At 39.3% G+C, this 25,406-nt stretch overlaps 1 protein-coding gene across 1 annotated transcript in view; it reads left to right on the top strand.

Annotated features, from left to right (window-relative positions):
- Positions 1-1,916: 1,916 nt before the first annotated feature.
- The window catches only part of LOC143221881 (CD151 antigen), a 163,916-nt gene continuing 140,426 nt past the window's right edge, over positions 1,917-25,406 (top strand). The window contains exon 1 of the mRNA XM_076447504.1: positions 1,917-2,165. The gene's annotated coding sequence lies outside the window, so the exon portion shown is untranslated. The remainder of the gene's footprint in view (positions 2,166-25,406) is intronic.

Here is a 25,406-nt window from a genome sequence, read left to right as displayed (position 1 = left end):
GACAGGAATCACAATCCCTACGCCAGATATACGACTATACTTTACAGAAAGACGAATAACCCGACGAAAATATTCCAAATTCCATTAGTAGAGGAACAAATACAGGGTGGCTCGAAAGGCACTAGACGATTTACCATTCGAATTTGTCTATGAAAATATGGCTGTACTTCCGAAGGGTACCGATGCGCGATGGCCGGTCGAGATGAAACTTGGTGGGTATTATGTGGGATAGGTTAGGACCTCAGATATGCAATTTTAGCTTCGGCAATTTATGCGATTAGAAGATACAGGTTCTCAATTATAAATGCAATATATTCAGCAACAATAAGAATTTTCAAATATATATGCAAATTCTGGATGACAGCTACAATGGGATTATGCGATCGGAATGAGTTTCGATTATGTTGTGGGAAAAAGGGGGCGGCTACGCATACGTAAATTCAATGTAGTAGTATGTAGCTGCAGTTTGGAAAATATCTCAAAAACTAAAAAATACCCAAAGATAAAATTTTATATTTGGGTTTCTTCTACATTCTGCATCATATCGATCGGCCACCGGTGCCTTCCGGAATAATATCCGAAAATATAAATGTGAATTTCCAAAAAATAAAAGGATCAATCGGTTTTCAAATGATTCAGTAACTTGTCGGCCACCTTATAGGGTAATTGTTCGAATAATCAGCCATCTTAGCTATTGTTATTATTAGTACGCCATTTTCCAAATGTTTTATAACATATTATGTGCATTTATCCTTATATATGGGAACATGAGATTACGCAAACGTATAATAATTTGATAATAAATATTTATTTTCAAGCAATTTGTTTTTAGGATGACTGACGAGTGGATGGGGGTTCAAACGGGTCATATTTACCCTGATAACAATAATGAAATTCTCAAAAGAATTCGTGCAACAATAAGCGGCCCCTAGACGATCAATATTATCGCCAATACATATATTGCACAATAATTGATGTTGTACAATAATATTGATTGTCTGTAAATCAAATTGAATGATTGCGCAATATATTGAGTCAATCAAAAAGAGTTTGATTTTTATTGTACAATCTCGGAAATATTGTTTCCTGTGCACAATATTGGCTCTGTTCTATCTTCACAGTCGCAAAGTGAACATTGAATTTCCAAGTCTGGCTACGTAGGAAATTCTTATGTAATCCTTCAGGCTGTGTATTATAGCTGTGCAAGTTTCCATTACAATTATGCCTACGGATTGTAGAGATCTAGCACTTGTTAATGTTAAATCTTCAAAAGTATTTCCAGTAGCTAGATAACGCAGTGTTATTGATAAACGCTGATTTGGAGGAATAGCATCTCGCATTGTAGTATTTCTTTTTTGAATTTCAGGTATAATCATTCTCAAAAGTTCATCAAATAATTTCGAAGTTCACTTATTCTCATTTAACAAATTTTCATGAGTGTACCAGCAATATTATTGTGCAATATATTGTGTCATATATTGCCGATAATATTGATCGTCTAGGGGCCGCTTTAGAAACAAGAACATCTTCGACTTCTCATTAGAAGTCTTGACAGCTCCTCTAAAATACTTAACATCTAAGTACAGACCAATAACTGACAAAGACTCACCTAAAATCAAGAACACCACCTCCCTCAAAAATCCTCAACGCAACGCATCTCTAGATATTCCCGTGTAATATCCTTGTATTCATCTCCAGTGCAGCAAGACTGACAGATGCAGAATGCAGTGTCGTTAAGCCGCGCGTAATTCGAAACCCCGAGGCCGCAGCGCGGCGAGCCGGCTCGGCTCGAGTCAGTCGCGCTCCAGCCGCCACGGTGGAAGGAACTCTTGTCGCGTTCGGCTCTATCCGCGTCGGCACGCGAGCCATCGGAAACGGATTGTTGTTGTCATCCCTCGTGTCCTGTGACGTTCCGTGCTAGCTTATCAAGTGTTCTTCAACCTCTTCTGTGTCCTTCGAAACGAAGAATCGATCCTGTGTGGATCTATCCAGAGGATCTACGAGCACGTTGTGCGCGCGAACAAGTTGCATTCGTCGCCGCCGCGTTACGCAACTGCACGCGGGAAACGCGGTGCACTTGCGGTGCATATAACACCGTTGTCTAGCCTCTTGATTCTCGTTTCTCATTCTGCACGACGTCACGCGGTCGCCGCGAGGACTGCTCGGTAAGTAACGAGTTACTATTCCGTTGTATCGTTATATCTGCAGTCCAACCAGATGAGTCGGATAAACAAATCAACGTGCTCCATTTGTTAACTACGTGAAACATTCGACAGCAATTTTGTTGAGATCGACGGGGTGCCGTGTGCATTAATTCACCCTGACCGATTGGACAACTTATCACGAGTGATTTTATCCTTTCGATGTTATGAGTTTGATTTCTTTGGGAATCATGATTTTTTTATGGGATTCTTGTTGCAACGGGATGAAGATAATGGTTTCTATCTTAGTGATTCTTGTTAGATAAATCAAGGTGAATTTGTTGAAGGAAATAATGTTAATTAGAAGTTGTTGTGACATGTCCTTATCCTACGGCGATTAGGAATTAAATAGAGGGGCGCGCACACATGTCAATCACAAGTAGTGGGGATTGTTTTAAACATCCGCATTAATGGTCCACTGGTTAGATCGTGATTAATGACATTCAATATCCTGTCTTATGCTTCACGTTTTATTGTAGTTAAGATGGTTTTTGTTTTTATTTGCATGTAACAGTAACTACACCCCCATCAATTATATCTCCATTGAACGATTAAAACTGCGTTCATTTTAGTCAATTAAAAATCAATACAGATATACTACAATATATTGTATGTAATGGTAAATCAATATGTACTACATCGCACAAAAAGTACAAAAAGCTGTAAAACAACTATTTTTTGAATCTTTTTTATCTCCAACTTTTCATTCAACACCATATTATACGAATTTCAAAGGCAGCTAACGGGTCGTAACGTTCGGTTCGCATGACAAATTAAATTTGGTTTTTGATGTACCTACATCTGTTACCACAGACAAAAAAATTCAAAAATTTAAAACGGCAACATTTTGAGGAATCTATTTCTCGGCATCAATTTTTCATTCTATTTTTATTTGCCTGCCGTTTCTGGCTCGCCAAAAAATTATTTCGGTTCGATAACGCGTATTTAAAACAACTCGTCAATTTTTGAGACAATCAATCGAGTTGATGTGAAGATAGCGATCATTGTAATGTCAGTCTTGAAGGAACTGGAGCGAGATGGAATTGTCTTGTTTGTATTAAAGATTAGATAAAGTAGAGCTGTGTTTGTATTAGAATCTGTACTCTATTACAATTTTTCCAAGATATAGAAGCATGGAAACGTATTCAGTATACAAGAAAAATCAGATTGATAGGACCATGAGGCACGATCTGATACCATGAACGCGGGGGCCGTGAAAAATGGAGTCATTTGTTTCAACAGGCTCCGACATGATCACATAAACGTGCAGATGCTGATCCCTAAATTTGATTAAGCACACTGCATCAGACTTTATTTTGATTTATCTTGCACGATGCATAAAAGTAGATCGCTCCGCATCTTGGAAGCAGTAAACAATTTTTAAAAATTCCTTTCAATAAAGGATCACGTATGCATAAACGCCGGCTACACCATGGATGTGCACCTAAATTGGAAGTTTATGTTAATGCTAATTAAATTTTGTAATTTCATACGGATCGTGTAACGTTATATAATCAAGCTCACATGCGTTTAATTAAAATTAATAGTTAGTGGGTTGACTTTCCTGTTTGAAATTTTACTCGAATAGAATTATTCACGTTGTATTAATGCAAATTCATGTTCCATCAGCAATCGCCCTATCAAATAACTTTGTGAAATCGGTTGCTCCGAACAATATTACATTTGACGTTAAAAATAACGGAAAGGTGCAATACAATCTCGAAACTTTGTAATACAATATACTTTCTAATTAGTTCGTTGATCGATTTCTTTGCTAAAAACTCTGGAGCATGCATTAATTTTGAAATAATTAGGGCTTGTTTAGAAGCACTAACAATTAGCCATCTCTTAGATAGATCACAAAATATGTAGTTTTATAATTTTCAAGGAGCTCTTGAAGCTAATTTCAATCGGTAAACTTTGTTTTAAAACATTTTAACGACCCATGTGCAGATTGTGAACTCATTAGTACAAGTATTCGTACCAGTTTTTTTAATCATATTTGCATTCAACGCCACACAGTCACAGTTTCCGCTTTCAAAACGATAAGTTTATCGAAGTCTCGAGTGCTGCACCGACAGAAGCAAGCTCTGAAATAACTCTCGCGTGCAACAATCCCAAGCGCCGCGCCGCGCCGTTCCAAAGAGATTGTTTTGACCAGTGCGTGGGCGTCGACGACCTTGCACAGCGCGTCCGTTAATGTTTAGAAATTAACGCCAGTGAAGCATGCAATCCGACGCAAAAGCCTTCCAACAAAATAATTGAAACTCCGCGATCCAGTCGCTCGCGTAATGTATTCCGCAAAAATGTTGAAACGCGGTCGAGAAACGCCTCGGAACTGTTCCGAAGAATGCCAACAGTTCGCAAAGTTTGCGTTCTAGTACAACCCTCGAATGAATCGTGCCGCTGGTAGCCGTCTCGCCCGTACAATTGACGGCACGAGTCATCTGCTTGAGCGTATCGAACAGGGTACTTTAACGCTTTGATTATTATTGTAATCGCCGACAACCGGCTGTGGATAATTAGCTGGAAATGATCAGAATGAATCGAACTGTATGTATCGTAGCCTTTTTTTCATAAATTTTTACTCGGAACAAAGTGAACAATACTTTTCTGTGACATATATGAAGACCGAATAAAATGAGCGACATGAGGTAATGATGACAATGAGACTAGTTTGTGTTAGGATATAGGAATAGCAATTTAATGTTAATCAATTTTACCGCGTTTTTGAGTAAATTCTCTATGACTCCGTTGATTGTTTTCCCTGTATATACTTTGATTTGTTTGTTTAAACTTTTGATGACTATATAGGCTTGGGTCTATATTCGCACAGAACTACAAGAATTACAAAAGTGCCGTTCAAATTATAATGTTATAATAGTCAGTCTAAGTTGTTAGCCATTAGGTGTTAGGTACAAGGAGAAAATCAACGTGACGAATTACGTTTACAAAAATGTGTAAGGAAATTTGTTACGTACAAATTTGAAATGGATCTAACCATAGCATGCTCTTTCAAGATAGATACAATTGAATATTATGAACAGGAAACAATTAATGGGACTAAAGTGTGGAACGATAATGGGTGAAAAATATGCCAGGCTATATTATGCAACAACAAGTAAGCCTCTAATAATTCAGTACTTCAATTCCACGGTTTCTAAAACATACTTCCTTTTTAACAATTCTGAGAGTCTCATCACGGTCATATTCGTGTGGGTTGGTCTAACGTGGAACGATAATGGATGAAAAATATGCTAGGCTATTTTGTGCAACTACAGGCAAGCCTCTAATAACACAGTACATTAATTGCATGGTTTCAAATGGTTCTGGCTTTTAAAAATTCTAAGAACCACAACCCAGTCATTTGTACAAGTTGAAAGTCTCGTAAAATACAGTTTTAAATAAAAGGTGATCATACTAATTGAGACTTTACCCGTATTTCTGAAGAATGTATGAAGGTCAATCTCGGAAAGTGTCTCTGAAGGCTTATAGAAGCCGTAGCAAAACCGCTGTAACAATTATGCATGGCGCACGTGCAGGCGACAGAGCGCACGGTGCAGTTCGATCGTCGGCGAATACTTGTTGCATAGGGTCTGGCTCGCGCCCGACGAAATGCAGATAAATCGCCGGTGATCGATTACGGTCTGGGAGAATAACGAGTTCGTTAAATCGCTCGGGCACGCGGTCGCGCGCGGACTTGTTTTGACAGTCGTAGAAAGAATTCCGCCGGTTCTTTTCCGGTCATACCGGTTCCCATCGTCTACGGCCTATTGGAGGAGGCGTAGGACAACGTGGAGAGAGCGAGAAACGTTTACGGGGAACGGAGAGGGTGCTATAGGGGCTCGGGTCACTCGACAAGAAATCCGACGTGTGCGACACCGTGCCTCGAGTCCTCGTCGTCCCCCTGGAGATCCAACGTGTGCTATATCGGCTACCGTGCCGACACAATTTCACGTTAATTCTACTCCGTTTTTTGCCCGGTTGTCGATCGAGCCGCGCGCTCCGGCTTCCTAACGGAATTCCCTCAACACTTTGCCTCCAACCCGCATCCACTCGACGCCATCGCTCTCTCTCTCTCTCCTCTCCTCTCCTATATTCTCTTTCGTTAGCCACTTGTGCGTTATAAGTTTTCCGATGGAGTTTTCTATTAGACGGATACGACGATTATCACGAGATCGACCCGGGTTTTCTGGTATCAATGGAATATCGAACCAGTCTGCTACAATTAATTGGAAGGCATTTTTATGAGATCTCGTAGACAATACCTGAGAATGTTTGTAAAAATGCTTCTGTGACACAAACAAGCCTCGACTCTCATTCTTATTCCTTCGGGGACTCCGTTCGGACACTTAACCGACTCTAATGAACGCCCTACAGTTTATCATACAAGGCTAGTGTACTATATTACCCAGACAGTCTCGTCCGAGTGCAGGCAATGTATCCGTCAAAGACAGGTTGTAATTCAACTGAACATCAAATTTTCATTGCTCTTTCTTAGCGGGCTGCGGAAGTTAACGCGTCGACGGCTGACCAATCTCTCCGAAACGTGCCGAGGGTGAAAATCCTGGCGTTGATAACGGGACAATCGTGTGACCGGTCGTTTGTCAAAAAATTCCAATTTTTTGTTCGGTCCTGCTGAAAGCCAGACGAGAGAGAGAGAGAGAGTGCACACGTGAGCTGAATTCATTTTTGTTTAACACTCCCGCGGTGAATATTCAATTCGGGACTGCGGAACCGCCTCGCAGGAAATTAGATTTCGTTCAAACGTGACGAATTGCTCGTTTTTAATAGCCCCCGGTGCGTGGTTCGAAACCAGCGGCGAAAACCTGAGCGATATTTTCCCGTCGGGTAATCACGCGCGGATAAAGTAATCTCAATATTTGAAATCGGCGCTACTTGGTCCCGCCTCGACCCGACCCGTCTCGGCCTGGCCCGCCAGCGAATATTTTCGATCAACCCCACACAACGTTATCAAAGGACCGAAATGTCATTTCGAGCTGTTATCCGGAGTTTTAATACCGGGGCCACGAACTCTGCAAATTAACCCGCGCTACAAAGCGAGCATTGCGTTCGATCGCATCGGTTTAAAAGCTCGTTCTGAAATCGGTTCTCCCGTTTGCTGTACACGCTTATTTGCCAAACGGAGCACCAGATTCTTCAATACCGACAATCGTTTAGTAAATCCCTTTTTAATTGCCGATTGTTTCATCGATCTTCTAATTGAGACGTTCAAGAGTGCTCGAAACTATAGCCATTTATTTCGATCCCATATCTGCCCGTTTACGACAGAAATTGTTGTGAATGGTAAGAGTTTATTATTGTGGATTTTGGTATTGTGTGTGTTCAATTTTTCTTAGACTTCCCTATTTTTATTCAGCTTTAAGATTTTGTATTAGACCTCGCTGAAGAAAAAAGGTACCTCGAATATTTTCTGTTAAAAGATAATCCGATAAGGAAGCTGTATTATTGCATGACTGCACCATGTTCTCGAGGGAGGCTTATTATTTCACAACCAAAAATGGCCATTGTCAAAGGGAGCTTAGAACGCTTCTATTAAGAAATGCTGGACCCGTAAGAAAACCTTATGATTGTGTACGACCTTACTATTCTTGGGAAAGGCTTGTTATTTCAGAGCAAAACATGGCCATTGTCAAAAGGAGCTTAAAAATCTTCTGTTAAAAAATAAACCCGGTAAGAATTGTTTTACTGTGCGATTGTACCATGTTCTTCGGGCTTGCTATTTGGCAAAAATGGTCATTGCCAAAGAAAGCTTAAAAATCTGTTGTTCATAAATAAACCCACGAGAAAACTGTTTTATTATACGACTGTACCATGTTCTTGAAGCTTGTTATGTCACAACCAAAAATGGCCATGGTCAAATGGTGTTAAAGAGCCCCTTAGGCGTGAATCGCACGTTTGAAATCCATTAAACAGCCTCCGGTAAGTGACGTGTTAAGTACGAAACGGAAAGGAAGAGTCGTGAAGGCTAGGAAAGGTTAAGAAACCATGGGCCCGGAACGTTTCCGCAGTTATGCGTCTTCTCTAGCGTCCAAGGTAGTTTGAATTCCAGACGGATTGTTGCGGTCTCACGACGCGGGGTAAGTGAATCGCGCTGCCAAGGTTGGAGTAGTTTTCTCGTTACTGAAAGCACCGGCGAACCATCCGCCGTCGAAAGATTTAACGCGGGTGCTCTTTCGCTTCTTTCGTATTCAAGCGGACTCCGGGGAACCGGCCGGCATGCATATTTCCGCTTTGATTTGCCCCGCGATCCACGGGCGCTCGATACTCGCACGATTTTGCGTCATTCTCTTGGAAATCTTACTCGTCAGCGCGTGAAAATTGCCTGTCTTCACGTAGCAACACATGAAGCATCGGTAATGAGTAGACAGTGAATTTTTATGCAAAATAACATTTTTATACATCAATTGCAAGCTATAGGAACCAAGTAAAAATTTATATTTCTCATTAATAGTTTTTATATGTTAAAAATACTATATCAGCATTGTTGAAATGCTGGGTCGATTCAGACCCAGATATAATAAATGAAATGATGAATAAATAAAATCTTATAATACATATAAAGAATGCACAATGATGTGAACAACAAAAATGGTCTGATTTCTAGCTTTTATGAAGAATGTTTCTTTTTGTTGCACTGAATTGTACTTTATTCAGGGAAAAAAATATATTTTCACGTATTTTAATCTAAATGGGAAAAAAATACCGTAGAAAAACGTACAGCCGCAGTAATGTAATACATATGTAAATTAACAGTAGAAATAATCATTCCAGAATGCAAAGACATTGGCCTAACAGAGAGATTACGTACTTCTACAGATATCGAGGGTTATGCGAAAGATTTTCGGAAGAGGATTGCGCAAACATGCGATGTATTTGACGTGCTGACTAACTCTTGTCAGCACGTCTTCCGAAAAGAAGACAAACACAAGCCGAAAGAATAGAATCGTCATAAAAGCCCCCCAGCTCGTACAGCTGTAGCTTTGTTTTCGAATTAGGGTCTTTTCGAGGTTCCGGCAATTTGTACCTGTTTATCTAGCCATCAAGCTTCAGAATGACTGTGTTTCATAGTAATTGTTGGGTCCGATATGCTCCTAGGAGTTTTTCGAATTGGCCAATTTGCGAGACATTTATGTGAATGATTCACTGTGTTGTGTCTCCAGTAATGCGTATCAGAGGACTTATTATCGGTCGATGCGATAAGGAACGCTTTGCCGATAGTGTTAATTATGTAATGCTGAATCAATACCTTACCTGATACTACCGTGCCGCGGGGATTAAGGGCGGGCAAACTGTTTCATCATTGTTGTACAAATATTTGTTATAACTTGAGTCCGTGTTCAGTGAAACGGAAAGTATAGGCATGCGTATATGGATGTATACAATTTAATTGGTCGCTCGCTCAAATCTCCGAGTTCGTTTTAATCGTTAATGGGTTGTTAACAGCCGAAGAGAGAGTGTTTTGTCTATTTGCTACTTGATGTTTCTATTGTTCTAATATTGATAAAATTTTCTGTAATTAGTTCGGATAATTCTACTGTATCTGTTATGGAAATTGGACATGTTTCAATATTACCTGTAACGTCTAAGAAATAGCGCCGAGGTACCATTTCCATGATAGTTGCGTTCAGAACGACCATAATCGTGCTCCGCCCACGCAATCCATGATGGTACCTACGAAATTAGGAGCCGGCCACGATGTCACGTTCCCGCTTAGTGTTTTCAATTTAGGATTAAGAGCACACACGTCGTAGTAGAGGATACCGACTGCTCGAACTGTTTCGATGTTGCCCTCACACTGAGCCCTCGATGGTTCTCCAATTATTCGAACCACGGTCGCGAGGATATCCTCCCACGCTGAATATGTATACCACGTGTACCAATAACCGGCTGCAAGAATGGGCTCGATGAATATACATATAATCAAAGACGGCCATTTCATCTTCAGCTCGATGTTAATTGGAATTTACGCAACTAACCGACGAGCTTCTCGGCTTTTAGTAATGCGCACCATGAATACTCGTTAGGACCTCAACCTGGGAATACACTATTGACTAATATTGGTTAAGGTCTAGGAATACTATTACATCATTCGACCTCTGTATTCAAATTTTTGGGAAACGTGTATGGTGAGAAATTGGTATCTTATATTTTTACTGGGAACAACAATCTTTTTAGACACTATGGAGTATACTGTTTCCTTATTCTACACATTTTTGGGGACTTTTTCGTGAACACGGGAATTTTATTTTATTCAGGGACTTTATCTGTTATGTATAACCAAAACGAAAAAAAGTCATGGAATAACAAGTATTTCATCGACTAAAATCGTATTGGTTGCAAATAAGGATTATAAGTAACTGAAAATTTTTTCTCGTGTTGGTAAATGTTATCGTTGAGAGAAATTCATTTCGATCACTTATAACAGTTATCAATGAGAGTTTATTTCGATCGCTCATAACAGTTATCGATGGGAGAAGTTTATTTCGGTCGTTCATAACAGTTGTCCATGAGAGGAATTTATATCGATCGCTCATAACAATTATCGATGAGAGAAATTTATTTTGATCGCTTATAACAGCTATCAATGAGAACTCATTTCAATCACTCCTAACAGTTATTGATGAAGGTAATTCGTAATAGTTATTATTGAATAGTACAACTTTCAAATGGTAGACAATCAATTATTTCGTAAATTTTTATTCATAAAATTAATTACTACAATCAAAATTTAATGTGAAAAAATTGAGTTTTTCCAAATTTTTTCCTGACAAATAATATCGCAAATCATCTAGCGTTAATTTTAGAGCAGGGAAGGCTCGTTCAACGCCAACCTGAGTTGCGGGAACAGCGTGAATTATGCACGCTAGTTTTGATTAATACGGAAGGCCTTTATTTCTGATTTTCTCAGTAATCTATAATATTTTCGTCTATATCGATACGTTTTTCCGGAGTGGAACAGAGTCGTCCGTGAACAAAGACAGTCAGCAAACAGGCGTTGTGTTGTTGTTATGGCCTGCTGATTCGTATTGTTGTACGAAACCTTCTCAATGAATTTCACAGGCTTGCTCCATCCGAAAAAGAGTAGACAACTCAATAATTAAATAAGCAACCGAAAAAATTTTCTCATCAATAATTATTATGAACAAGTGAAAAGAAATTCGATCATCGATAATTGTTATGAGTAGACGGCAGATTTTATGCATTTATGACAAAAATAGTTACATACAATATTAAAACAGAGGAAATATTAAAAAGGTTTAAGGCCACCAGTGTATGAGTTTCACCTTAATAAGATAATTAAAAGAAGAATGAAATATTTATTTGGCTCCTGTCTCTTGCAATCAATGAAAACATTTTTTATTTTGCATCAAGATCCCCAGTCTAGTTATGAGCGATTGAAATAAATTTCTCTCGTTGATAACTGTTACGAGTGATCGAAATGAACAGTTTTTCTTCATCGATAACAGTTACCGAGAAGGATCCAATTTTTTCGACACTAATAAACGTTACTTTTAACCAAAAAGTATAAAAATCGATTTTTTAAATAATTTTGTTCTTCGAATTTTTTTCTTTACATTTTGTGTAGATTATCTTAAATTTCAATAATTTTTGGTCCCCGGTTTTATGTATTATTACCTTTTAATAGCGTCAATAAGATTATTGGTGTTTCTACTTTATTTTCTCTGGAAACAATAATTTTAGACGATGAAGTATATTGTTTCCTTATTGTACACATTTTTCAAGATCTTTTGATGACAACAAACATTTTATTTTTACGATTGTTCCTTTTCACACTGAAAAAAATTGATTGTACTCCATCTGTATTATAATCAATTTTTTGAAACAGTGTACCAAAGGGAATTTGCATGAAGATGCACAACCTGTTTAACACGAGCAGTAAAAGAAGAAGTTGAACACAAAACATCCCGAGAACGTACTACGAAAAGTCACTCCAGAGCAAATTCCTTTGATTAAACAGAAACACAGTACATAGCTTGAGAAGCATAAAAATGTATTTAATGAATCAACAACTGTAAAGTACCATTTTTTTTTACTGAATTGTAGATACTTATACATGCGCAAAGACTTAATCCGGGCTTACAAAAGTTTATTTAATTCATTAGTACATAGACCGTATGCAATGTAAAAAATGCCGAAAAGTTTTTCACGAGTACGGAAGGCTTTTAGTAGTCTCATTAGGGATTTCACTGTGCCAAGGTTTTGTGTAGTTTCTCTTAGAACAGATTTTTGAAGTTCCGCAACAATACAGCGAATGAACCAAAGTGGCACAAGAGATATAAAATTTCGGTAGGGCGATTCCGCGAGCAAACACGAGGCAGTAGAGGAGATACGACGTTACGTATGCATATAGGTTAACGATTTCTGCGAGCACACGCACGGATGTTCCCATTCTGGGCGTCGAGTGTTGCGTTATCACCGTTATCGCTCACTATACCGCGGCGGTCGGGCCATACCTGCGCGGTTAGTGTTGCCTCTATTCTGCATTCGGAAGTGGTCGTTGCAGGTGGATCGCATGAGTTACAACAGTACGCACGCGTCGAATCCAAACTGGAACCATCGCAATATTTACTTGTAACAGTATAACGAGCACAGCAATAATAACCTCTGTGGTACGGATAAAGTACTTATACCGGTTCGAATAACAAAAAGAGAGAGGTAAACGTTATGGCGGTGGAAGAACGTGATGGGAAATGTATAACAGTCGTTTCTGTCCTGTAAATGCGGAGCTGTGACCGGATTGCGCGGAATCTTTGCGCGCTTGCGGCACTTAGGCGAACGATGAAACATAGCGCTCGATAGAATTTAATGGCGGCTTAGGTTGTTTTTCATTTTGCGGAACGTTCGGTGCGGGAAACGGAATTTTATTATGACGATGATATGGGAAAATTTGCTCGATGAAATTGGTATTTGTGTACACTTTAACTGCTTCCTGTGAAACAATTCGCTGCTTCCATCTTTTTAATAGTTTCACTGCTAAATTCGAATCTTCAATATTTCATGAAATCGTAATAGCTCATACCTTCTTTACTACTCTGACATTCTATTGAAGTTTTAGGACCCTACAATATGATCAATATTGAGAGAAATCTGAACAGCTTACACGTTCTTCTTATTTTTAGAAGGCGATATAAAATAGATACTTGATTGTGGTTGAAATAAAATTATAACGTACATGACACACAAATTGAAAGGTTAAGATGTGTCATATATGTATAGACTCACTGAATACAAATATGTATTAGTGCGAAACCTCAGTTTTATAACCTGACATTTCATATAGACCCGGGTGATACAGTAAACACGGTCAACGTTTTAAATTTTATAGATTCACAGTCACGAAGTCTTTTTACATATATGGTAATTGCAGAAAGGGTCGAAGCATACTTTTCTACCACCTTACTACATCTTACAAATTCGTAGTAATTGAATTATTTTTTTACAGAAGTGCCTAATAAAAATCAATTAGACATTGATTTCAGTAACACAATATTAATGTCGTCAAAGAATGTGGTTTTTGAAGAAAGGATTTAATAAAAATTTATTGTCACATTATATTTTATGGATTCGTGTCTGAATCGATACTGAATCTTTTTTATAGAAATATCCGGCAACAATCCATTAACAATTTATGTAGCTAATGGAACAGCAATGGTAATAAAGAATGTAGTTTCTGAAGGAAGGATTGAAGCAAATGTTTTTGTCATTTTATGTTTTGGGAATTTGTGTTCCAAATCGTTTCTTCAACAATGGTAACAATCAATCAAAAATTGGTTTCGATAATAGTCAATCGTTATAGGTGTCAATGGCGCTGGAGAATGTTATGAGAGCATAAAAGTCTCTCTCTCTCTTCCCGATAAATCCAGCTCCATTAAACGATTTATGGGCTACTATAACCGGCGATAAACTGCAATTGAAGTGCATGTGAAAATCTAGGTCTGTACCTCGAAATAATCTTCCTTAATCGTTGCGTGTCAGCGAAATGCTTTCGTGAGCGGCTCTGAATAGAACTGAACGAGTTATGGTCGTAACTTGGCCAACTCTCCGTGATCTAAAGGCACCTAGTTCGGAGTGCCACATTGATCAAAGCATACATTTTTCCAAAATTTAATTCGATCTTATGAACACTAAATCCTTGCAATTAATTTAGGAAAATTATTAAATTTAATGCTGGACTATTTATTTCACCTGAACACTTTATATGCTCATATACTCATTTCATTTATTATTTATTCATATTAGCACACGATAATCCTTTATCGACAATATTCTGCATAACAGTATCAATAATATATAAAAAAAACTTCTTACAAACCACGCTTATATTAAAATGCATTAAAAAGGAGAAAATAATTTTTTTAGACATTAGTGGCTATGAATAAAAGCGTGCATCGCTAAACTATATTGACGTAATCATCGTGGGCACAACACGCTTTTATAATATTTATAGTGACTAATGTCTAAAAAAATTATTTTCTCCTTTTTAGTGCATTTTAATATAAGCGTGGTTTTTAAAAACATTTTTTATATATTTTTTATTTTCTACTATTTAGTCTTTATTAAATTGAGCGCATGACATAGTAATACTGGTATGAAATAGTAAGATATAGAAACCAAAGATATGGAAATACGCGAGATAGAATGAGGGGATGACTCCGAGAAATGGAGTCCGAAATTGTCCGAAATGGAACTGAATGAACGGAACGCCACACTGACTGAGCTCCTTCGGTGCGAAATGTGTCAGTGGAGTGGGGATGAGTCGGACTGGGAACGCGTAGTGGAGTAGGGAGCGCTGACGCGCGGAGTGGGGATCGCTGAACGCGATGACGTACTACCGAGCGTCGCGCGACGAGGTGTGACGGTTAATATTAAATTTTTTTTCTCCTGATCGCACAGTTTTTTTTTAAATTTGTTTTTTAATATTGCATTGTCATCCAGTTCTGAGCTATGTTTAAAGTTTCAAGTCTCTAGCTCATCGGGAAGTGGTTTAAAATTCGGTTACAAGATTTGACGCATACAACAAAAACAACAACGAGCTAATTATAAGCGTGGTAAAATAGAGTGCACCATTGTTGAGAATTTAGACAAACGAACTGCAACTAAATGCAATCCTTTTTGGTGACGAATGTCGACAAGTATGTCGTCAATGAACAACATCATGAGTGTACATGTAATTTCTGAAGCTGCAACGTACAATTTAATTATACACGTTCCAAAACATGCATAAATATTATTTTTCCTATTGTTTCAGACTGATACGTAATCTAGTTTTCCAAGGAAGCTATTCTTACTATTTCAAAATCCTCGGACGTAAAGTATTAAAAAATGCGATCGCGAATTGCACTAATCGTTGGGGACCAACAATAGCATAGGATGCAGCATGTGTCGGTCACAATAGGAAGTTAACACGTAACCGAGCGGACAGTTACAATTTAATCGTCATCGCGAATGTCCAGATTACATTTCGCCGCCACGGAACACAGCGTGTGTGTCACATAGTTCGCGATCGGTATATGACTAATTAATGTTTCGTGACGCAGAGTCGTGTAACCACGATCACGGTCGGCAAACACGTATTATTGGAGCACCGTGACCAACCGTGCCTGCCAAGCGAAAGCAGTGACCAACGTTGTTTGCGAACAGCGCCCTTTGTTTCCCTTCTCTCTTCTTGCGCCCGGAAACGCATTACATACTTCGTTCAAGGCTCTGAAAAACCGACGATCACAAAGGCTGCGGCAGCTAATTGTGTTTCTTTGAACGTCACGGCCAATCCTGCACTCTTATTTGCAAGTTAAGTAAACAAGGACTGGAAGATGATATACCTTCTGGCAAAGAAATCTCATTTTTGTGGCTTCAAAGTGTTCCGAGGCAGCAAACTGTCTTTGGTTGCATTGTTGTTGAATACATTGATATACAGGAAGATATTGGAATTAATTAACCTCGATAACGCTTTTATTATATTTTTATTACGAGTGGGTTTGGAATAACGTTTGGGGGAGTTGATATGTATAAAATGATTTGTAAAAATGAAAAATTGCATTTTAAAAAATTGCTTGCATCGATTGTAGGAAACAGGAACCAAATACAAACTTCTTTCTTCCTTCATTAATTTAAAGAAGCCGAAGATCATACATCGACATTTATGAATTTTTTAAATCCTTCTACTCTTTTATGTCTGTCTATGCTCATGATCGTCACCAATCCATTTTGCAATTTTTTAATGACATTTATCATTTTGACAATCTCAACAAATCTCACAAAATCGAAGCCATTAACTTGAACTTTCAGTTTCACTTTATCGTTCCGCATTCTAAAAACGAGAATAATAGTTGGTTTGTTTGAGCGTATCGCAATAAGAACTAATCTTTAGATGAATGACGAAGGAACAGTGTTGATTAGTGTAGCAATTTTGATGGCGTTAATATCTTTTCCCCGCCAAGTGGCTGAAGGCTCGAGAAACAGTATTACGAAATGAAGGAGACACGGTTTAATTGACTTCTCGGGGCCTTGCAACTTGTTAGCCGCTGAACGCGTGACTAACGGCCATATTGTTCACGTCTTGCAGATGACGAGGCGTAAAGGGTCTCGTGATCAAGTCTACTTGAAAATTCAGGGGTCAATAAACACGTCGACCCCGTGGCTCGCGGAGGTTCACGCCATTGATCAACTGGAACCGCGATATGGGTTTTACCTGTTGCGAGCCTGGGAAGTCTAATAACTAAACTTCGTATCTCTGTTCAAAATAAAAGTGTTTTGCATGTCTTGCAAAAATCAGAAATCACAGAAATTCATTGATCTTTTAATAACTTCATAATATTGAAAATAGTATACAGTTACTCGAATTAATATTCGGACGCTCTAAAAAAGACGATAACTTTTTTAATATTGTACTATACGATTTGAACTTTTTTGGGAAGCTACAGCAATTAGTTTACTACAGGATGTGAAAAGAAATTTTTTCAAAAATTGTGGGTCTATATTGGAAATTTAAAAAATACGTTTTGTAGGTCTGTGTCAATTAAACATATTCTGACATTTTCGTCAAAATCGGTCGATGTTGCAATGAGCTACAAACGTTTAAAGATGGTAGAATTGCAGATTTTCACAATTTTCGGCCTATATCTAAAAATTCTTACATCTTTCGATGCCTGTCGTTTTTTCCCGCGTCAACCGATTTCGATGAAACTTTCACAGAGCATATAAATTAGCACAGACCTACAAAACGAACTTTTTAAATTTTCAATATAGGCCCACATAAAAAAGTTGTAAAATGCAACTTTTAGTATTTTCTCTACAATTCCCATCAATTGCTATTTTTGAAAAAATTTCTTTTCACATCCTGTAGTAAACTAATTGGTCTAGCTTCCCAAGAAAGTTCAAATCGTAGAGTACAATATTAAAAAAGTTATCGCCTTTTTTAGAGCGTCCGAATATTAATTCGAGTAACTGTATGTAATACTATTTCGATACAATAGATTTCTTCAATCAAGCATATATTATAATAGCAATCGCACAAAATCTGAGTAAATTCAATCTTATTAGCATTAACATTTTTATAAGGCAATACAGACTACTTAACTTTAATGATCGGTAGGTTTAGTTAATGACTTTTGAGACGTCGGTCTCATATTATTTATTTGTCAGTGCCAACACGTTATAATGGTACCAAAACTATCCAGTATCAAATGATTTCAGCTCATTTATTCAAGATCGAGCATTATGGTTATTCAGTATCGCTATAGACAAAGCGTTGGCTCGGACAATTTACCCGTTTCTGTTATCGTTTATCATTCGCCATTCAGAATGGACGTCTGGCGCGGGCGTGCAGGGTGTTATTAGAGACTTCAGAGGCAAAGTTTGCGGAGAGATCGTCTCGCAGGGATATCACAGAAGAAAAGGGACGAACGGCGATGGTCTGCCGGGGGATGATCCTTAATGAAAGCATTAAAATTAAAAACAGGCGCCCCCGGTATTCCAATTTCGGTCGGACGTGGCCCCGTTTGCACAACGGGATTGCAAAGCCTCTGACTCCCAGAATTTTCCGTCTGAACCCCTTTATTCGCAGTTCAATTCGATGATTTTACGGATTTGTAACACTAAACGCGTCACTGAAAATTAATTAATTAATTATTTATTTATTGATGCCATAAACCTAGTTTGGTTTATATACCATACATTATTATGACATTATACAAAAAAATAGAAAAGTATATAACATAGTATGTGTAAAGTGGAATTATGTAGTATAAACGTTAGGCGCTAAATCCTAATCTTACATTTTTTGATAAAGTTAAAAATAAACATTAGCGCTGTAATATCTCGTACGCTTAGAAAAAAATTAATATTGTGGGGAGGATAGTGTTTACGATTGAGGAGCAGTTCAAACAGGTGCTCTCGTTCTGAATCATATTCTGGACATTGCCAGATGATATGATTGAGATCCTGAGCCTCCGCTCCGCATTCGCAAGAACCATCCGAAATAAAGCGTACTCTCGCCAGGGAGGCATTTAAATTATAGTGATTTGAACGGCTTCTGTTGACAAATGTAACAAAATCTCTCGGTAAATTGAGACTCGAAAAGCAAGGTATTCTTGAGTCGCTAAAAAAATTTTGAAAAAAATATATACCTTTGTGTAAGCCTTCATTCTTAATTTTATCATTCGATGATATTCTCATTTGATATTTAAAATCGCTAACGAAATCGGTAAACGGTATTTTGACGTTCGATACGATTCCCGATTCTGTAGCTTCTTTGGCTAACGAGTCAGCCTTTTCATTACCTACTAAGCTAATGTGCGCAGGGATCCAGATAAATTTTACAAATTTAGTATTACTAGTGCAGGATATAAAATTGCAATAGTTGTTCTTAATTTCTAAGAGCAGTTTGTTACATCGCGAATTCAACAAAGGTTTTTGTAAGCCTTTGATTACACTTTGTGAATCTGAAAAAATGAGAAAGTTCGAATCAGTGTGGCAGCTAACCACATCTAAAGCTCGATTAATTGCGAAACATTCTGCTGTAAATATCGATGCTTGTCTATGAAGGCTAATTTTTTGGCTCATATTTAATTGTGGGCAGTAATAAGCTGCCCCACTGACTGTGCATTTTCGGTTTTACTGCCATCTGTGTAAATCTCAATCGCACTGAAAATTATACGAATTATTGAAATTTTTAGAATGCTAATAAGTTTCACCTGTGTCGAGAATTATAAATTGGATGATGAAATTAGTACAGCCACGATATGAAGAATAATGTGGAATAATGTATAATGTTGTCTACAGAGAGTGATGCCAAGTGCACATTTCTAATTTGCAAGCATTAATATTTTAATGTAGCTGGACGTTGATAGAAAAATTGACGCTTTAATGTTATTTTTGTAAAATAACACGTTTAATATTAACCGAGTAATATACTATAATAGCGACGACTCTGTCAAGCAGTAGAGTTTAGAGAGGAAGTCGCTCGCGACGACGATGCATATTTAATGCCGAGAGCCGGTGATGTAATCTTCGATTGGTCGCGGTTCGCCGTGGAAAACCAGACGCGCGCGACTATTTATAAACCCACGGCGGACTTTGCCACGTTCTTTTCCTCTTTACATGGACGCGTGTCGCTCTTTATCCCGACATGACATGATCTATCATCCTTCCTTTGCCTCGTGGACCCTTTAAGAAAGCTGTCTTGATCACCCTTGTCGAAGAAACCGCCGCTGTTATGAACATTGTCAAGGGTAGTTGCAGAAAAATCCATTTGTCCTTAACCAAAATTAACTTGTTTGTTTGACTTTTGAAACAAGAAACAGAGGACTGGAGACTGAGCGATGTCTCTTTCTGTTACTTTTAATAGAAGAACTATTTAAACGAATATTCAGGATGAACAATGCACTTTCTGTTATTTTCTATAGAAGAAATATTTAGACAGGGATTCAGTACTGAGCAATGCACTTTTTACCCGAATTCTAATTCTAATTCGAGGAGGAAATGGTCTTTCGGTTACTTTTGATAGCAGAAATATTTAGACAGGAATTCCGTACTCAGCAATGCACTTTTCACCCGTATTCTAATTCTAATTCGAGGAGGAAACGGTCGAAAATTTCGAGCGAAAAAGTGAGCGATCGAGCGCGCTAATCCGCGCGTTGCGTTTCTCGGCGGCAAGGCCGTTGCAGTCACGCGAGAGAGACGATGAAAAATGATCGCGTGTGCAACGAACGCGTTCGCGCGGTGCACTCGCAGGGTTTGAAACGGGTTTGAGCGTGGGCTCGGCTCAGACTCGGCTTGGGATCGGCTTTGGAGCACGTGCACGCGCGAAGCCACGCGTTTTCGCGCTTCGACGCACAGCACATTCGATTGTCCACGATCCGCGAATGATTTACCGGCGGCGAAACCGTCCCGTCGCCAGATGGACGGTTCACTTTCGCATCCGTTCTGCAAACCGTAGCAGAGCAGTGCAGAACAGATTGCATCTTTTTTATCAATTAATATTCAATTATCGATAAAGAACTACAAAATGTATTTTCAACATGGGCCTACATAAAAAGCTTGTAAACAAACAATACATATAGTATTACGTCCGCAATTCAACGAATTGCAATTTTTTCAAAATTTGCTTCACGTCATGTAGTGAACTAATTCATTTAATTTCGCAGAAAAAAAAGTCGCATGGTCCAATATTAATCCTTAGCACTCGAGTGGTGACTCTGAGGCACCACTAAAAATTGCTGTACCATTATTCAAAATATTGTTTACATGTTGGTATCTCACCGATTAGTAAACATTAAATATTGTATGAAAAAGATCATATAGAACGGAATTTTTCTAGGTCGGAAGAAATGTTTAATTATCGAGTTAAAGTAGCTCCGACTGCAAAGGGTTAAAAAGGTTATCGTCCTTTCGAAAGTGTCCGAATATTACTGGTTCACTGTAGATGATCGCGTTGAAAGCATTGTGTTGTCCAACAATCTAAGAAAGGAACATTTGGGACAACCTATAATACCGAGCGATGAGATGAAACGCAAACCAGGATGCAATCCTCGGTAAAAAGTTGCATCTGGGAGACATAATAACGGCGGTTCCATGTAAGGAGCGACAGGGTGGGCACCGGCAGGCAATTGTCACGCGGTCCTCCCACGCGGCCGGTATCAATTAATTCAATTACGGGCGCGTTCATGCGCCATTAAACCCGTCATTTTCTTGCGGGGCGGTATCAAGAAAGAGAGAGTGCCGGGTGGTGTCCGTGCCGTTAATTACGCAAATCAGTTTATAGCCGCGGGACGGTTTTGCCTTAAATCCCGACTGTTCGGCGCGCGTCTCTCGCGTTTCCTTAAAAAGGCGTTTGCCGCCCCCGTCTTGCCGGCGTCGGTCGGTCTCGCCTTTTCCCTGAATGCAAATTTGCCGCACGAACGAAGCGAACCAGTTCGCCTTCTCTGCCTATGCCGCCAATTAAAACGCTCCTTTTCAAGCCGGGCAAGCCGGAGTGTATCCCAGGGATTCGGTGCGCGCACGCAGAAACCGCAGAGAACTTCGTTCCGCGAAACAAAACCGAGAGAAACGGCCTCTCTCAAACGATCTCTCGAACGAAAGAGATAGGGACAAAAAGAAAGAGAACGAAGGGACGGAGATACGCCAGAATGTGGACTTTTTAACCCGACTGTGTTCGCCGAAATCGCCGTTTGATGCGAATTACACGAACCTCGTATAATTACAAATCACAACATGTCGAACAAGTTTTCCCCTGCATGTTAGTGACCGTCTCGCTTAGTCTCCGACATATTCGCGAAAAACTGTGTGTAGGTAGCTGTTCTGCAGGTTCGCTTAAATTATTTAGCGGCACCATCGAATCCGAAAGGCATCCTTCTCGAAGTGGGTAGGGAGAACTGTGTATAAATCCCGGAAAACGATACGCAGCCCTTTAGTCGACGAGTTCCTGCATTCTGATAGAGGATTTTTTGAAACGTGCAGTGTGGTTGGTTCGTGTTTGCTCGAACCGGGATCCTCTGACGTTGGATAGACGATCAATGCACTTTCTCAAGCTTCTCGCGCCCGTAAGCGTCGTCCCCAACCGCCACAGAAGAATAAGTTTCGCCAGTTTGGTGAACTTGTGCCGATCGCGCCCCGTTTTTACGCTGGAAGCTTGAAAAGTTTTCTACGGAGTTGACCTTCCACCGAGGAAATTAATTGTTTCGAGGAGGGAGGGTGGGTAATTGGCGAATTGTTTGATCTTTTCGGGGGAAATTTACGAGAAAAGTTTCCGCGGAATTCAGTCGGGCGGGCAGGATACCGTGAATATTTTTCGCCCTGTTGCGCGCGGTGTTCGTGGGGTTGGAAATGGGATGGTCGTGTGACTTTCTGATTGGTTGTGGACTGAGGAAAGAATAATGTACAAATAACATAAAATTGAAGTAACAAATAGACACTACTTTGCTCAATATGTTCACAATCATTTTTATCTGTATTATATTTTATTACTGTCAATTTAAATTTTATAGAATATATCTGCCCAGTAAGTTCAAAAGAATCAGTTCCAGTTCGAGAATCCGTCAAAATGATGGACTTAAACACCCCCTATGTCACTTTCCAGTACAATATCCTCCAATTTAATAAAAAGTCTCAATAGATTATCAGCATGAGACACGCTTCAGGCAAGAACAAAGCACAAACAAAATAAAAGACAAGCAACCTCGCACTAAAAATATCTAGCCAAAGCAAACATAAAATAAACCAAGAAATAACTAGAACACAAACGCATCTCCCTCCTCAACACGATTACAATTCTCTTCCTCCATATTTTATCCGCTATTTATTTCTATATTTATTTCCGATATTTATCCCCGTCCGTTTCAATCGCATAAAAGGTTCGCCTCAGATGAAGTTAACAAAGGTAACAAAAAGGAGGACATAACTCACGGAACAATCAAATTCATTCACACAAGTGTTTCTATCGGGAATCCTAATTCCAGGATGATTCATTGACAGTTCGATCTGTAGATCCCCTGTTCGTTAACTCGGCAGATCAGAAGATAAATAAAAATCGTTAAAGAAAAATCGGCTGCTACAGAACTTCCCGAGGAACGCGATAAATCCTCCACCCTCGCCCCAGGCATCAGTTTTCTCCGTTTCTTGTGTCAAAAGAAATTCCCAGGAGGTTGCGTAAGACCCCGACCGTGTGAAGCAACCTTAGATTTTTGAACGGTGTGCTTTACGAATGGATATCAGGTCAGGCTTCTACGAGCACCTTAAAAGGTGCATGGGCACGCGCCCACGCACGTGCGTGCCTAACAGCCATTTTTTGATCCCTCGTGCTGTGACACGTCCCGGAGAGGATGCTCAATCTTTTTGCATCCATTCTGAACGATTGTTTGAATAAACGATGTTCGACTTATACAGGAACAAAATAACTGGATCACCTGTACAAGATTTCATTTAAGTTCGTTTATGTTATTTCATTAATGTTGCGAAGGCTTCAGCGTGGTCTTGCCGGTGAACTCATTATTATAAGGAACAACAATTATTTATTCAATGTACAACGATTAAGGATGTTCTGGAGGTAAAATGGGAGACAAAAGTACAAGAAATTCGAAATCCATCAATACATGGCAATGAAAGCCATTCATGAGTATATTTTGCATTAAACTTTTGCGAATACTGTACCCTCTGTAGCTATATTCAGTGGTCTACGCTTGTCGCGTTTCCATGCTAGTGAGAGACGACACGATAACGTTTTGTAGCAATTTATAACTTTTTTACTCTGTAACTGTTTAGTGAATCCTAATAAATTTTGAACATAATTAATCACATAAGTTTTACTACATATAAACAAAACTGGAGTTTCTAGTTGCGTTTTTTCAAGGTTTAAATAGGGTTTGAAGTGGAATTTTATGAATTCTCCATAAGAAGACGTGTTAAAATGTGCAAACTTTAATTCTTGCTATAATTCTTAAACGGTGCAGTGAATCGAACCCAAACTTAGGTAATTGCATTAATTTAGTAAGAATTAACCTTGTGAAATTTTCAAAAATTTTGTTGCGTTTTTATATACCTCCAGAACATCCTTAACAAGAGTGTGTTCGTTAATGTGTCGTCTCGCTTCAATGGCTCGAGATGATCTCATCTCTTTCTTCTTCTTATCAACAACCTCGTTGTCCGGATACCGCAATATCGATCCAACTGACGACTTCTCTCGATCTCTGCGATATCTTCACAGGGGAGGGCAACTTCATCTCGTGCCGTCGTAACACTATTATGTGTCCTCGAGGTCACGCGATGGTCACGGTATTTAGCTCACTGGGTGACCTTGAAATCGCGAAAAATATGAGCTCGAGAAAAAAGATCAAGTTTTGTGCACCCTGTATACTGAAGTAAAAATCGTCGGAGAAGTCTGAATAAAATCCGGATGAAAACTTCACCTCTTCCCTGAACAGCATCGTTTTAATAATTCTGTGACACTGGCGCCATAGGAAGGACAGAGGAGTTTAATTAACGTTTCACGGTCCCCAAAATGTCCCGGTCCTTAATTAGACGTTTCAAGACCAAAATATCGAATCGCCATCTGTTCCATCGCGGCGAAAAACTCCGATATTAAATTTCCCCGGGCGGGGGATCGCAATTATGAATTATCGATCGCGAAAACCACGCGCGAACGAATCGACGGCGCGGCGGCTTCGCTCCGTTCATTTTTGCGTTATCGTGTATTCCTTGGAGATCCATATTCGAGCGCGGTTTATTGCGCGTGATCCGCGGATAGCAACCAGAAATAACAAGCGATCGTTATAAAAAAAAAGGAAAAAATAGATAAAATAGAAAGACGAAAAAGTCGTTCGATGGAAAGAGGGATCCTGAGGGCGGAACGAAAATCCCCTGTTCCCCAGATCGTGAGAATTTATCGAATGGCCAACGATGGCGATTTCGGGCTCGGGTTAATTGAAACTCAAGCCCGCGGAACCGGAGAAAGATCGCATGGCACAATTTCCGGGGCTTTCGCAGAGAAGAGCCTGGAAATGTCCCTGGAGACGATGGATCGACGATGGGGCTAGTTTCGAACCGATCCTGGACAGCTGACGCGCCCTTAGTCGTGTACCAAACGCAAATGTCGACCATTAAGCCGAGTTATTAGTTCAACGGATGCCTTCATGTCAGACCGTTTTGCGAACTTTTTTAATGAATTTT

Source organism: Lasioglossum baleicum, chromosome 3 (genome assembly GCF_051020765.1).
Source record: "Lasioglossum baleicum chromosome 3, iyLasBale1, whole genome shotgun sequence".
Taxonomy (NCBI): Eukaryota; Metazoa; Arthropoda; class Insecta; order Hymenoptera; family Halictidae; genus Lasioglossum; species Lasioglossum baleicum.
This window is presented reverse-complemented; position numbering and strand designations above follow the sequence as displayed.